The sequence below is a fragment of the Asterias amurensis genome, chromosome 12 (genome assembly GCF_032118995.1).
Source record: "Asterias amurensis chromosome 12, ASM3211899v1".
Classification (NCBI taxonomy): Eukaryota; Metazoa; Echinodermata; class Asteroidea; order Forcipulatida; family Asteriidae; genus Asterias; species Asterias amurensis.
Genome location: NC_092659.1, coordinates 14,576,308 through 14,593,268, shown reverse-complemented (window position 1 = coordinate 14,593,268; position 16,961 = coordinate 14,576,308). Strand labels below are relative to the sequence as shown.

At 41.6% G+C, this 16,961-nt stretch overlaps 1 long non-coding RNA gene across 1 annotated transcript; it reads right to left on the bottom strand.

Moving 5' to 3' along the window:
- Positions 1–2,608: 2,608 nt before the first annotated feature.
- LOC139945611 (uncharacterized) lies at positions 2,609–15,706 on the bottom strand. The gene is made up of 3 exons (XR_011787094.1): positions 15,415–15,706; positions 15,048–15,172; positions 2,609–2,833 (listed from the first exon to the last, which is right to left on the bottom strand). It is a non-coding gene; the product is annotated as an uncharacterized lncRNA (long non-coding RNA).
- Positions 15,707–16,961: the final 1,255 nt, after the last annotated feature.

Here is a 16,961-nt window from a genome sequence, read left to right as displayed (position 1 = left end):
AAATATGATGGTTTGATTTTCTTTATCTGATAATGGATTTAAGAGGCCAAACAACTTTTTACAGAGTATTTCATTTTATCGAGAAAGAGCTGAAATTATTTATATTCGGCATATTGCTCCCTGTTGGTGCCGTTAGCTCGCATGAGTCAATGTGAGACTTGTTTTCCAGTCTAGGTTTTTCCCCATGGCTTGGCGTGTTGTGCTTGTGGGGGGTTATGTATGAAAGTGTAGGATATTCAAAAACTAATAAGAGTATGGCTTACATAATTAGTTTGCTTTGGCTTGATTAAAGACACTGGACACTATTGGTAATTGTCAAAGACTAGTCTTCTCACTTGGTGTATATCTCAACATATGCAGAAAATAACAAAGCTGTGAAAATTTGAACTCAATCGATCATCGAAGTTGCAAGAAAGTAATGAAAGAAAAAACACCCCTGTCACACGGAGTTGTGTGGTTCCAGATGCTTGATTTCGGGACCTCAAATTCTAAATCTGAGGTTTCGAAATCAATTCGTAAATTACTTCTTTCTCGAAAACTACTCCACTTCAGAGGGAGCCGTTTCTCACGATGTTTTATACTACCAACCTCTCCCCATTACTCGTACCAAGTAAGGCTTTATGCTAATAATTATTTTGAGTAATTACCAATAGTGTCTACTGCCTTTAATAAGCATTGGTCTTGCAAATGAGTGGCTGGAAGTTTGGCGGGAGCGAAAGTATTGTCACTTTGTTACAGCTTATTTTTGCAGTCACTCTTAACAGATGGACCGTGGATTGATATTTTTTATCTTTTTCAGAATGATCATTTTAACAAAAGGATTTACATAAGTTTTACTTTTACTGCTTGTTTTAAACATGTCAACCATTTGTGCTAAATTAAACAGTAACTTTCTTTGTATTTAGTGAAAGTATCAAATTAAAAGTTACCCATCGATCACTGTTCCCTTTGATTGACTTTTGAAGCTCAGATGCCCCTTTGTCTGGACTAGTTGATTCAGCTTGTGCATGTGGAGGCTCTACATCGGTTATCTCAAGATCTTTAGCATCACCGCTTGGCGAAACATCTGTTGGATGATCTTCCCTCTGAATGGGAACAATTTATAAATTGTTACTCATAAACACCCCAGACAGCTTCTCTACTCCTATTGTTGGAGAGTGCGTCACCTGGGGGTGTTTAAACGGTTGATATGACAGTGTTTATAACCGGCTGGCTTCCGCGTGTCAGGCGCGCAAAATTATCACGCAGCGCAATCATAGCTATGAGTAACAGCGCGTAATCTACTTCTAAGCGCGCGCGCGTAATCTATTTCTAAGCGAGCGCGCAAACACACAGCCCACGCGCAACAGAACCTTCACAAAGTTATTGAAACAAATATTTCAAACCTCAAATTTTCAACTGTCAAAGTGTCTGTAATTGTATTTTTCAACGTTTTTAACAAAAGGGCATTATGAATGGGAATAACAATAATAATAATAATAATAATAAAAACTTCAAAGCTAATTTAGTTTGCAAATAATTTCTCAAGATGGCTGTTTGGCACCACTGCCAATTTTTAAATCAAGTATCTCTAATCTGCAACAGGTAATTTTCCTCATTGAAAAAATGTATTACAACGTCCTGAAGACTTTTCATAGAATATCTGATTAAATAGTTTTCAAACAAACATGGTGGTTTGTTTATCTTTATCTGATAATGGATTAAAGAGACAAAAATTTAACGCTGAATAAATAATTTCAGGGCAAAAACCTTTGCAAAAAATCTTGTTAGGAAACAGTCAACTGTTGATTGCATTTTTTTTTTCTTTTCACGATGATGATTTTTTTTTTATTTGCTCATTATTTTTAACAAAAAGTTTTACTTTTACTGCTTTATTAACACATATAAACTATAACATTAATAAGCAACTAACCTGATGTTTCTCAGTTGAGGTACTTGTTTTGTCGTGCAGATGTTTTTTTTTTACGAATGCATTTATATCCTGAATGATCATTGTTTTGTCTTGAACATAGCCAATCTTGTTCAAACGAGGAAGAAGAACATCTGAAATGCACTGCAGAGACGGAGGCTTGTCATGTGCCTTTGTTTTAAACTGCATAACATATGATCTATCAAACAGAGGGTAGCAGTGAAGAACAACATAGAGCCAATGGTATTCCTTGAGTTTCTTTAGAACGTCAACAACCAGTTGTTTCAACTGCTTTCCCTCCCAATAATCCACATGGTATTTATCAAATTTGTGAATACTTCCTATGAGTTTTCGAAGTTCAGCTTCTTCCATAGCTTTGACTATCTCAAAATCAGAGTGTAAGTAAGCAACAAGGATAGACAAAACAGTAAACTGACTGGTTGATGTCACATTTTGAATGGAATAATTTATCCACTTTAACAAGGCAGTAGTTTTCAATTCCTCTTTGTGCTTTGGGAAACATTCTCGAAGACCTTTTGAGATTGTGTTTCCGCGATCTGGATACATCAGATGATTTAGTTCAGCTACCCTTGTTTTGCATGAGGACCTTTCTGTGCTTGCGTAAATGTCTTGCATGTGGTACATAAAGCCCAATGAGTACGAAGAGGGAAGATTTGATGACAGAATGTCATGGTGAACTTGATAGTAAGGAAGCTGCGAAAACCACTGAGATTTAAGAAACACTGCAGGTTTATTAGCATCAAGGTAGAGTTTGTAGTAATGTTTGTAGTCATCTGGAGGGAAAACACTGCTACGCCAAATATTTGATATTGAGACCTCTCTTTCCATTTGGAAACTTCCGTTTACAAAGCAAACATCAACACGATTAGGCTGAATCAATCCAGTGTGGAGGAGAAACCTTACCTGTAAGTAACATAAAGAGCAATTACAATTTTAACCAAGAGGGAAAGCAATAACACACACATTGGCAAGCAGGTTCGTTACTTAAAAACGGTAGAGATAATGTGAACCAAGTGCAAATGACTTGAGAAAGTACTACAGGGTCAGTGCTAAAGGCCCTGTCACACCATGGCGTATCGCCTGAACGTATGCCAGGGTCATTCCGTGTCAATTCAACACGCTTTTGGACCTGACCCTCACGGATTTAAATGAAATTCGGTGTGCTGATTGAACTCCCTGAGAAACGCCCAAATCCCAAATTTTATGTAATTCGGATCATTATTTTGGGAGATATGGCTAAACGAACTTTTGACTATTAACATGACCTGCTATATTTGGACAATCATATCTCCAAAAGTAAAGCACCTACAGAGATAATATTTACATAATTTTGAAGCTCTTCACATGGCCCACATTTGATAACATAAAATCAAAAACTGTCCATGTACCACCGAAAAAATACGCAAAAATTTGACCGTTGACCTTGATTTGCGAAAATGAGTATTTTTCAAAATGCGTACAATTTTTTTAATGCAAGTTTAAGATGTAAGCAACAATATTCTGAAATATTGTGATGGGCACTCTTACAGTTTTTTAGTTATGATTTTCCTCTCTGGAGTGTGGGGAGGAGGAACATTCTCTAACTGTCACTTTAGTCTTGGATATGGGACACAATCTGTGAAGTTTCTGTGTGCCAGGAATGGTTCGTGCAGATTCAAATCTCTCTTTAAGAATTCCCGCTTCATGTCTAGAACGCTGGTCTATACTCCTCTGAAGTTGAAAAGCAAAATTTAATTTCTCTATTGCTGAAATGGCAAACTCATAAAGGTGGTGTGGGGTCATAATTTGACGTAGCTTTCTATAATTATTTTTTGATTGGTCCGAGGTGAGGTTTGGCAGCTGCACTTTCGGTCGTCTGCATATGAACGTAGGTGTTGTACCGGTCCAGGCAGAAAAATACGAGTTGTTAAAAACAAATGTGATTTTCTTTTAGTTCTATTTTTCCCCCAACAGGATCAGAAGCTAGGACTCAGTGCTAGAACTGGTTGTAGCGCTAGAATTTCAGAATTATTAATGCGATCAAAGAAAATAACCAGTTTATTTGGATCACCAGGAAGGAGTCTCGAGGATGAAACAAGCGTCATATTCATGTATTGAATATCTGCAGCGTTCGCTGGGGAACAAGACGGGAATGCCACGACACAGCAGAAATCTAAATTATTTTACACCAGCTCCATCCCAGAACATGTCCCAAAGGTAAGGAGGGTCAGAGCCTGGGTCTAGTGTTAAACATTCAGGGCGTCGAGAGTTTAAGAACAATGTAATAGCACAATGGAGGATAGCGTGCAGTGAGTTGTCAGACAACACTGAAGATCTAAGCAACAGACGAAGGTACCACAAACATAATATGTTCATTCTCCCCGTGGTAAGTACTGGCTGTGGGGCTGCAGAGGCCGCCGATAAACACACGGAAAACATAATGACAGTATTCTTTTCCTCGAGGTGGCTCACCTTCCTGTTTGTGTAGATAACACCAAGCTGACTTTGAGGTTCAATGCTTGTGGGTTTGATGGTGATGGTTCCTTTCGCATGAGGACTATTTACTTCATTTCGTTTAGAGTGGGTATAAATCAAAAAGGGAATGTTAGTAACAAATGCTGACTACTTATTTGTGTGGCACTGAAATGGCAGGCAACTGAAGAGGCTTGCTCTTTGCCCAAGGAGTCACAGACCAGCTACAGTGAATTAATAAGAACACTAGAACGCTGGTTTGGCACAAAGAGACAGCGGTTACGCAATCTGGTCGAGTTGACATCTCGGGGAAGAAACTCGGGAGCGACTGTGGCTGAACTCGGTCTGGCAATAAGAAAGTTGGTTCGCAGAGCTTACCCATCAGATTGCCTGTGACCTTTCAGGTGGTTTTTGCAATTCACAGGTGGATTTTGCAATCATCACAAACTGAAATACACCTTATTTCAGAGAAACATCAGAGTCTACATCATTTGATGAGGCAGTGGATATTGTGGCAGTGGTGGAGGTTTGACACAAGGCATGGAAAGTTGGCAAACCAAGTGTATTGTTACCTTAAGTAACGGAGGGACGGAGGGTGCCCCAGTACCATTTATGACCTAGCTGAGATGTTGCAAAGCCCGGAGGCATCGACTGTGGTTCGATTACAAGTATAGGTAGCCTCACCACTGTTGCAGGTAGTCCAACCACTGGTATGTACAACCTCACAGCCGGCAGCCTCATTGCTAGTATTGCACCTCGCCGCAGATACAGGCAACCTCACAACTGGTGCAGGCAGCAACATCGACAGTTAAGACAGCCTGATGCTGATGCTGCATTGCAGGTAGGCCTACCAGAACCGGTTCCATACATGGAGACTGACCGGAACCAGTATGGGAAGCCAAAGCTCCAGTGGAAGCAACCGAACCGCTGATATGGCAGCTCAACCGCCAGTGTAGGCAGTACCATTAGTACCCAACTCCCCTTACGTCGAAAGATGGAATCCTGTCCACCAGTAAACCGAGATTGAAAACCTTCATTCATAAATACCTCAGACAGTTTCGCTATTCCTATTGGTGGAGAGCGCGTCACGTGGGTGTGAATAAACCTTTGTTTATTTGTAACCAAATTTTTGACTCCACAAAAGGGCATGACCGTGTTATGCGAAGTAAAAGAAAACCACAATATTTTGTGGGTATTGGATAAATCAATAAATTTTTCCACTATTAAGGCATCCTGCAAACCACCATTCATAAACACCTCAGACAGTTTCGCTATTCCTATTGGTGGAGAGCGCGTCACGTGGGTGTGTATAAACCTTTGTTTATGACCAGTAAAAAGTGTTGAAACATAGGCGTGACACGCGAGCTTGCACCTGTTCTTATAAGACAGTTTCTTCATTCCTATTTGTCGAGAGCGACGGCTGAAACAGTTGTGCCACATCACGCGATAAGCGCGACGCGCACAGTAGTCCCTTATAAGGAGTTGTTTACCCGAGGGCGGTGGAGGGCTTTACCATTTCATAGCTGGAGGGGTGTTGTGTTGAAAGAAATCATTGAACAATTATAATTTTTGCAGTTTATTTCTTTTTAACCAAAAAGTGTTTATGTTTTTGACCGAAAAGGTATTTAAGAATGGGAATCAAAGTGTGTTGAATCGGTTTTCAACGTGGTTTAAACCCTCCCGAGGCTTGGTTCTTAATAATTTACCTCAACTTCGTCTCGGTAAAATTATCAAGAACCAGGCCTCGTTGGGATTAAACCACTAGTTGAAAACCTTTTCACCACACATTGATTCCCTTATTAAAGAAAGCCGATAGAGCAGGCACCTTCACCGCACTTACAGGAAGGCTCATCGCTGGTACAGGCAGCCTCACCGCTGGTACAGGCAGCCTCTCCACAAGCTTAAGCTGCATTGCAGGTACAAGCATCCACTCCAAAGGTGGAACCTGACATGAACCAGTTTGGGGAGCCCAACCACCAGTGGAGGTAGTACTATTAGTACCCAACTCCCCTTACTGTCGAACGATGGAATACAGTCCACCAGTAAACAGTAATTGAACACCCCCATTGAAGAAAGCTAACGGTGTAGGCACCTTCAGGTAGGATCACTGTTTGTACCGCAGGTACGGGCAGCAACACATCGCCAGTAAAGACAGCATTAAGCTTAAGCTGCGTTTCAAGTACAAGCATCAAATCCAACTGTGGAAACTGACCTGAACCAGTTTGAGAAACCTACCTGCTGTGGAGGCAACCATCCGCCAATATGTGAAGCACAACCGCCAGTGAAGGCAGTACCATTGGTACCCGTTATTGTACTGACGAACGATGGTGACCTGCCACTGGTATATCGATATTGAAAACGATCATAGTAGTAAGCTGATTGTGCAGGCACCTGATTTCCAGTCAGGCAAACTCACAGCCGGTACATGTAGAGTATTAACCGCAGTACAGGTAGGCTCACAGCAGGTACAGGCATTCACACTACAGGGAGGCACAGGTAACCTCAATACGGGTACAGGTAAATTCATCATCGATACAGGCAGCCTCTCCACCAGCTTATGGAGACTGACCAGAACCAGGTTGGGAGTCCAAACGCCAGTGGAAGCAACTCAATCGCTGATGTTTACGGGACATAGGCATTTGTACCAGACACCCCGTACCGACGAACGACAGAGACCTGTAATCGGTACATTCAGGTAGCAAGTTGATCGTGCAGGCAGGCTGACCGCCAGTCATTCACCCTCACTACCAAAAAAGGTACATGTAGTATCACCTGGTGTACAGGTAGCCTCATTGTTGGTACAGGTAAGCTCCCTGCGTGTATAGGTAGCCTCATCATTGGTAGAGGCATATACAGATTTGTCGTATGAAGACTTCTGCTGCTGGTGGCGCATATGTAACTGAGCCGTGACGCGTGTGTTGACGCTGGGTTTGAGGAGGGGCGTCGCGGTGGGAATGGTTGTTCGAAGACGCCGTGACATGAGACGTTGGGAAGGTGAACCAAGCTGGGGGTCGGTTGGGATGTTGCGAATGTTCAGCAAGTTCCGGTAAAGGTCGGATCCTCGCGTTTTGTCTTTTCCAGGAGTAGTTTGGCGCGCTTGACGGAGCTTTCTGCGAGTCCATTGGACTGAGGGTAATAGGGACTACTTGTTGTATGTTGGAAACCCCATGACTGTGCAAACCGTTTGAAGGCAAAGCAATCAAATTGTCGTGCGTTGTCACTGATGACGATGCGGGGGATCCCATGAATGGAGAATTGTCTCTTTAGTACCTCAATAACTGTGGAGGCACAGGTGTCGTCGAGCGAGGCAAAATCAAACCAGCCGGAGTATGAGTCGCCAAGGGCTAGGTAATCCATGCCGTTCCATTGGAATAGGTCAACACCGATATGTTCCCAGGGAAGATTTGGTGGTGGGTAGCTTTTCGATGGTTCTTTCTGTTGGTGTGCTTTGGTAGCGTTGCAAACTTTGTATTCCGAGACGGACTGTTCGATATCCATGCACATTGAAGGCCAGTAAACTATATCTCTGGCTCTGCGTTTGGTAGCTTCGATATATGGGTGACCTTCATGCAATAGTTTAGTGTATTCCGTACGAAGCGACTTGGGAATGATGGCCTTTTGTCCCTTCAGAATGACGCCGCGTTCGAGGGTCAGTTCTTCTCTGAATGGGAAGTAGGGGCGAGCATCCGGAGGGGCGTTGTTGATGTGTGAAGGCCATCCGCGACTGATGACATCAGTTAGTTGTTGCATGGTGGCATCGCGGGCAGTTGCTGCTTTGAGCTGTGCAAGTCGTGTATCGGAGATTGGTAGGAGGGTCATGACTTACAGGTCGAGGTTGTCGTTATCAGTGGTTGTCAATGGAGCGCGTGACAAAGTGTCTGCGATGAAAAGTTTTTTTCCTTTTTTGTACACAAGGGTGATGTTGTATTTCTGCAAGCGAAGAAGCATGCGTTGGAGCCGGGCAGGGGCGCTAAGCGGGGGCTTCTTGACGATAGTGACCAATGGCTGGTGATCAGTTTCAACGATAACCGTAGATGTAGTCATGGAACTTGGTGCAGGCAAACACGACAGCAGGCAGTTCTTTCTCGATCTGTGCATACCGTTGTTCGGTGTCGGTCATAGTGCGTGAGGCGTACACTATGGGGTCGCCCTCTTGCAAGCAAGCTGCACAAAGGCCGAACTTTGAGGCATCGCATGTCACTGTGATTGGTTTCTTGACGTCGAAGTACTTGAGTGTCGGTGCGTGAGCGATCTTGTCCTTGATTTCCAAAAACACTGCGTTGTGACGGTCTAACCAGCACCAGTGGACGTTGTTATGTGTGAGCTCGCGTAGTGGGGCTGCTAAGTCGCTTAGATTCGGTATGAACTTGGCCAGGTATGTCACCATGCCAAGGAAGCGTTGTAGGGCAGTGACGTCCTCAGGTGGGGGCGTGTCGGTAATAGCACTGACTTTTGCTGGATCGGGCCGAAGGCCAGTGGCGGTGAATACATGACCGACATATGATACTTGTGCTTCGATCATGTTCTTCTTTGCTACGTCCACCAACTAGTATGTCATCTACGATGATGGAGCATGGCAGATCAGCGAATAATTGTTCCATGATTCTCTGGTATACATCAGAGGCAGAACAAATACCATAGGGCATACGGAGGAACTGGTACCTGCCGTGTGGTGTGCTGAAAGTAGTTAGCAATGATGACTGATAATCGAGGGGGATCTGCCAGAAGGAACGTTTAGCGTCGAGCACTGAGAAAACAGTGACACCATCCATCTGTGCCGCAACTTCCTCTATTGTTCGTGTAGGGTGGTGCGGGCGCTTTAGAGCTTTGTTAAGGTCGCGAGGGTCGATGCATAAGCGAATCTCTTCGGTGTTTTTCTTATGAGTTGCGACCATGGAGGACACCCAGTCTGTTGGTTCCGAGACCGGAGTGATTACAGCGAGGGTAGTCATGCGTTTCAGTTCAGACTTGACCTTGTCTTGCATTGCTGCTGGAATGCGTCGTGGGGGGCGAACAACTGGTGTGGCGTTAGGGTCGATGGTCATGGAGTAGATTACAGATAGTGACCCGAGGGAGCCGTCGAACAGGTCTTTGTAGTCTGTAAAGAGCTGTGTAGATGTTGAGTCGGTTGCGACGTGATACACGATGTTGTTGTTAACTGACAGCAGGCCTAGTCGAAGGCAATCGGTCAATCCCAGGATTGCTTTCACTCGCGAGTCTACGATGTGAAAGTCAATCATATTATGGTGTGTTTGTGATGACTCGATGTTGCATGGCAGTGTGGCTCGGCCGATTGTCTTGAGCTCATTCCCTCCATATGCTACAAGTGTAGTAGGCTTAGTATTGTCGATAGATTTTGGCGGTGCAATGACGTTAAGTATCTTTATTGGTAGGACGTTACAGCGTGCACCTGTGTCTAGTTGGATGGGAACGTGTGTGCCATTTATTATAAGTGTGGCGTGGATATCGTGCTTTAAGTTCAAGTTGGTGTTGTCGAGAGCTCTAATGTGGAACAGTTCCTGATCATCGGCGATTGAGGCTTCCTCCTCTGAGTAAGATTCGGGGTTAACGGTGTGAATTCGGCGGCTGCCTCTGCAGTAATCACCGTAATGATTCAGTTTGTTACACTTGCGGCAAGTTTTGCCGTAGGCGGGGCATTCTCGCCGCTTGTGGAAAGTTCCACAATTTCCACAAGGTCGTCTGGGCCTTTGATCTTGTTGCTGTGTTGGTTTGGTACCATATGATTGTTGATGATGATTGGACTGACCTGTGTTCGACCGTTGAGCTTGTTTCTTTCGAAAAGCATTGATGCTGGGACTGGATTGTGTGGTGGCACTGGCTGTCAGCATTTTAGCCTGGTCACCTGCAAGCTGCATTGATTGTGCAAGTTCCACTGTCCGTTTGAGGTAAAGTTTATCCTCTGGTTGGGAGAGCAGGGATTTCTGGATCCGTTCATCCTGCACACCACAAACCAGCCGATCTCTCAGCATCTCATCAAGCTTTTGTCCGTAGTTGCAGTCGCTGGCGAGTGCACGCAGGGCTGCTAGATAGTCAGCAATCGTTTCACCGGACCGTCGGTATCGGCTGTCGAACTGGAAACGTGTGATAATGCTAGACTTTGTAGGCTTGAAATGCTTCTCCAATGTGTCTACCAGTTTGATGTATGTAGCTTGGTTTGGTTTCTTTGGAGCAAGAAGATCGCTGATAAGCTTGTACGTCTGTGATCCAACGACGGAGTTTAGGATTGCCCGTTTTCGTGTGGAGTCCGTTATGTTGTTGGCCGTACAATATTCGCCAAGGCGGTCCGTGTACATCAACCACGTTTCCTTTTTGATGAAAAACTCACCGATAGATCCAAAAGTGGCCATTGTGGGTTACTCTGACACCATGTAAGAAGATACAACTTCGTATGTTATGATTATAAGTCAAGCTTTACTCCAGATAATGAGACTTGACTGTTACATGCGGGCGGCCATGTTATAAGGTGGTACAATGCACTATGGGAAGTAAACACTAGACTTGAGTCAGTCTGCTTATGGCATACTGCTACAACTAGTACCGTATACATCGTTGTGCTATTTGATTTTTGTAGAAGTGAAACGAAAGTTTATGCTTTGTAAATAATTGTTGCCTTTGAGTTACCATTTTATAGTTTAAATAAACCCTCGATTAGTTATTCATAAGGTTTATTCTTTTTTATATAATTAATTCGTTTGAAGGGTTCGGTCGTAAAATGGCGACCGACCAGGAGTTTTTGGCGGGAAATACGGTCTTTGTTCAGAGTTAATGGGTTATTACTAGTACAATTTATACGTGAACACAAGGGATAAGTCATTCAATCGTTCATGGTATTTTCCTTTATTAGATTTGCTCATTTTGACCTCACAGTTGGAGTGTCACATATATTTAAAAGTAATAATACAAGTAGGGTTTCCTTGTGGTGAAAATCAGGAACAAACGTTTAAAAATTGTAGGGTTATAGAACAACATCCATTTCACCTTGTAAGTTAATTTATTCCCCATTTTTTTTTTTTTAATTGAAAACCCCAACAACGAAAAACAGTGACGACTGTTATAATATTGCTTTCAAAGAACAAAAATGATAACTACCTAGCGTACAGTGTCATAAACCTTTAAAGTTGTAAGTGGAGGAGAAATTTCGGATAGAAAAAAAAGGAATATTTTTCCAAACTTTAGAACTTAAACACTCAACATTTAATAGAAGTGTGAATTTCTTGTATTACCATGACTAACTATCGGGGTTAATTTTTTAAGTTAAGTCATAAAATAGTCACTTGGAGCAAGCCTGTGAACACCACATTGATAAAAAAAACAGGCTAAATAAATAAAAAAAATTGTTCTAAGGTTTGAAAAGATTAATTTAACATGTCTTTAACCAAGAATGTTTATATATCAAAATCATTTGAGACAACCCGTGTACATCTTTTCTGCAGTCTGAGAAATTCCCCCTTTCAAACAGTAATCCAAGAAGATTGAGTGGTCCTTTTGTGAAGCATGTCAATTAAACGACTGTTGACTGCATGCCTATTCCTACTTTGGACAATAGATTTACATAAATTCCTGTACAATTTCCATGTGAGGTTATTGTCAACTTCTAAACTAGACTTTTTAGTTGAGTGCCCCTAACATTAACATTGAGTTTGTCGAAAGAGTGAGACTGACCAAGGGTGGTTTTAGTATGATTTGTTAGAATGGGAAGTATAGGCCCTATCATTTTCATACCATGTAGTAAGGGGTCCATTTATATTACACTGTAGCATGTTGTCAACATTATCAATGTCAGGATTCGAACTACATTTAGCTACTGGGCAATCTTGGCAGTCTATAGTTGGTAAAACATCTATTGGCAAAGGGCGTGGGGTTGAAAAACAACCCGAGTAATATGCCAGTGATTTTTTCACCGAACTCTGAGAAAGTACCGAGTATGCAGCGCTTATAAACACACATCGATATAAAGGGTGAAACTAAATAATATGTTTTATTCCAAGTGCAAATAAAAACCTGTGGTGTTAAAATAACAACGCTCTTGGCGAATAAATTGCAGGAATAAAAACTAAAGGAAATGTCATTATTGAAAAATATGTCACATCAGGACCTTAACACTCTATAGTCGTTTGATTAGGTTGGAAACTTTACCATAGCAGTAAACCACTTGTAAACGGTTCCCGATACCAATATGAAGCCACCTATGCTTATTGGTAAATACTTACTAAAATTAAAGGCAGTGGACACTATTGGTAATTACTTAAAATAATTATTAGCATAAAACCTTTCTTGGTGACGAGTAATGGGGAGATGTTGATGGTATAAAACATTGTGAGAAACGGCTCCCTCTGAAGTGCCATAGTTTTTGAGAAAGGAGTAATTTTCCACGAATTTGATTTCAAGACCTCAAGTTTAGAAATTGAGGTCTCGAAATCAACCATCTAAACGCACGCAACTTCGCGTTACAAGGGTGTTTTTTTCTTTCATTATTATCTCGCAACTTCGACGATCGATTGAGCTCAAATTTTCTCAGGTTTCTTATTTTATGCATATGTTGAGATACACCAACTGTGAAGGCTAGTCTTTGACAATTACCAATAGTGTCCACTGCCTTAAAGTTGGTCTATGAAAAGCATTTGAAAACCGTCTGTTTTAAAATACATATGGTTCGAAAGATGTTTTGAAAGTAGAACATAATGATCCACACAAATATGCCTCGAAATTGCATGGTTTTCCTTCCTATTGAACGAATTATCAATTTGAAATTTCAGAAGTTGAATATTGATTCATTTAATATTGTAAAGGCAGGGCATGCTTTTGGTAATAACAAAGATCGGTATCCTCACTTGGTGTATTCATACTTCAATTAACAAGTAGGAATGCAATTTCTTTCACCTAACTGTTATGATAACATTATCGTATATCCACAGAATGGCCACAACATCCCTTCTTTCATTAAAGCCACTAAATCCACAGACCGATGTAAAAAACTTATGAAAACACATCTCTTCCCTGTTTAAGCTCTTCTCTTTTTTCTCATGCTTTTCAAACATTGTGTATGTAGCTTTTCCGACTAGATTGTGTTGTTTATTGTGCATTTTCAGTTGTTGTAAGGATCAGCGAGCTCAAGAGTTAGTTACAATTTTGATGGTAGTGATAACTCAACAAGCCATTCATAGTATTTGTTCACTCATACATGTACCTCAAAACCTATTTACTCTTTAAAGTACAAACTATTTTAAGTCCAGAACAACGTATTACTTTCTCATACAAATACACCTGCAAAGCCAGGTCATCAGTTAGTTACAATTTTGACGGTAGTGATAAGTCAACGAGCCATTCATAGTATTTGTTTCCTCATACATTGTTTTGTACATGTACCTCAAAACCTATTTACTCTTTAACGTACACATTATTTTCAGTCCAGAACAACGTATTACTTTCTCAGACAAATACACCTGCAAAGCCAGGTCATCAGTTAGTTACAATTTTGACGGTAGTGATAACTCAACAAGCCATTCATAGTATTTGTTTCCTCATACATTGTACATGTACCTCAAAACCTATTTACTCTTTAACGTACACATTATTTTCAGTCCAGAACATTTTCTCTGACAAATTCGTGTGCAAAGCCAGGCAATCAGTTTAATTACAATTTTGACGGTACCGATAACTCAACAAGCCAGTCATAGTATTTGTTCCCTCCCACATGTAGTTTACATGTAGATCTTTATGTATGCGCAGGCTACATGCATGATGTAATGCAACACTGCGACAGCTTTCATTGTTTGTATGCGTGATTTTCTTCCATGCATCAAACTATCATGTCCGTGCTTGCGGTATCAGGTATCTCCATTGCAGAGGTAAATTTAACAAGATCATGGTCAATTACATGGTATTAACATATTTAGAAAAATCAAGAAAATATGAGCCAACAATTTTAAGTTCATTGAATGCCTTAAAAAAATACTAACTAGACTGTGTCGAATAATTCTTAAGACTAAATGAAGCAAATTGATCAAAACGTTGTTCATATTAATTTAGGTTTTACCATTACGGTGTATAAAGCACTGTATACTAAGCAATATTGCACCACAAGCTGCGTGGCGACTTTTTTTTCTTTCTTTTCAATACCACATCATCACCCGCAACATAGCGGCCAAATGAACGAGGACGAATAAAATAAGCACAGGCTGCACACAGGGATCATGATCATGTACGCTCATTTGACCTTTATTACTCACTTGTTTGTCACAATTTTTCATGAAGTTTCGTGCTCGGGGACTTTCCCCGGATGAGCAATCGTAAAGTATGGAACGCACACAGGGCAATCGAACGATTACAAAAGTATCGACAATTTTGATCAAAGGTGTTTCTTATACATGTAAATTCCTGATTATCCACTGTTTTCCTGAACCCCCAATGTATTGACTCCAAGCTCCTCTGGCAACTTGATTTCAGTGAAATATGAGGCTGGATTTTGTCAGGAAGGCTCTGCGAAGTTGAAGCTTAATCATTTTTTTAACAATTTCTTTTTATTATTTGGCCAACTTAATGCTAAAAAAAAAAATTGTAATCTTCAGTAGATGGCTTTATATTATAAATCATGCAGTCGTGAGAAAATCCTAAATTACTTTGAATCTAATTGAATTTAACTTACCCCTCTTTTTGCAGCCGGTTCGATTGTTCTTGCTGCCGTTTTGTTGACCGGGGGGTAAACCACGGCCTCACCCAAATGTGACGCCATTGTATATTAATTCGAACTCAAATCACTAGTGACAGTTCCTGTGGAGGAAATGAAACAGAACATCATTACATGGTTATAACATTACACACGCCTTTCAAATTTAGGAAAATGAAAGAGTTATTTGTACGAACTACCGTAGAGCAATTGGGATCAACTAAAAAACGCTTCTTCTTGAACCACTTCGACGGTCGGGGTTTAAGCTGAGAGCATCCCGGTGAATCACGGTGAGCAATTTTGTAATAGATTAAATTAATTTCAAGACAAAAGTTGTAAAGCTTACCTCATGTCTCATGTAACCAACAACGCGTAAAGTAGATGATGTACCGCATGAGTGGTTGAAGTATACTGAGCTTGAATATTGTCTGACTCTAAATAGGGTGGACAGGGCCGCGTGTCAAAACGTCTGGACTGTGGCCAATGTTAAAGATGGATCACGAAACATTCTAACACTGTTTGAAGGGTATGATATTTAGTAACGTCTTCTCATAGTCTATGTGAGTTCACCGTTTCCCGTCTCAGTTGAAAAGTCACACAACATACCCACGAACTCCCCATGAATAAACACACTCGCTCCGCTCCTCTAGCTCTCCTCTGCGTCAATGCTCAACAACACAGCACAGCACTACCCGGGCCGAGCGAAAAAGCCAGGCCCTGCCTGGTGCAATGTTGCCGTCAACACCCACATACTCCTTGCAAACTTTTTTGTTTGCATACAGACCGCCGAACCAATCACAACTGCCCGCGTGGTTTATAGGAGTCAAGGTTATCATGGAGGGAAAATATCTCAAAGGTTATAAGCCCTGAAAAGCGCCTGCATGTTAAACCAAAGGTCATTAGTCCTAATCCCGCTCTTGTACATTTTTCTTTGCTCAACCCATTTTTGGGGGTTTTCAATTAACTCAGTCAGTTTCTCTGTGGATATAAACAACCAGTTGGAAAATTTGTATCGAACACGTGTTGACGTGTTGCTGCTTGTATAAAACGAAACCAACGTAGGCCTAATATAATGCAAAACCACACTTGGGGGTACCTGGGGATGTGGGGACAGAAATGACTTTGAGTTTATTGTTATGTTCATGAACTGAACGGCACGGGCCTTTATCACACGGCAACGACCCTGCCGGTTTTAAACGGCCGTTTAAGAAGTCGTCGCTACCCTTTTATTCCCTTATTAAAAGCGCCCGTAACTGGTTCAACGCTGATGGTTAAACGCTTTCCTTTTTAACTGTAACGGTAGTTATCTCTTTTTAAAAATGTAGTGTGGGCCTACCCCAAAACGCGATCGGAAATGTTGCGCAACACCCCTTCCATGTGTGTTTAAATGAAACCATGAGTGTGTGGTCACATACAGATACCTGCAAAAGAATCAACATTTCCAAAATATGGTGTCAAAATAACACCCATTTCCATTTGTGCTATTTTAACACCCTTTAAGATTACTTTTAATTCTCTCTTCGGTATGTTATGGTGACAACACGGACGGTGTCCATTACAACACCCCAGTTTTTGCAGCGCACAACCCCGCACGTGAGACTACTTTAGTTTTTGTGCCTCACTAAAAAAAAATGCTGATGGAGATCAGCTATATTTGAACGCACAGAGATTGTTATCGAGTGCAAGTGGCGTGTTGTGGCAAAGCTAAGCCATGTTGTCAGCAGCATAGTGTGGGTTTGAGTCACGATCATGGCACTTTTAACCCTATAGCAAGGAACTTTATAACCATAACTGGTTCGTTAAAAATGTGTAAAGCAGTGCCTTCCTGCTCTTACGGTCAGTGGATAATACCCATGCTTACATCCCTACGGACTGTGAAGGTGTACACCTCAT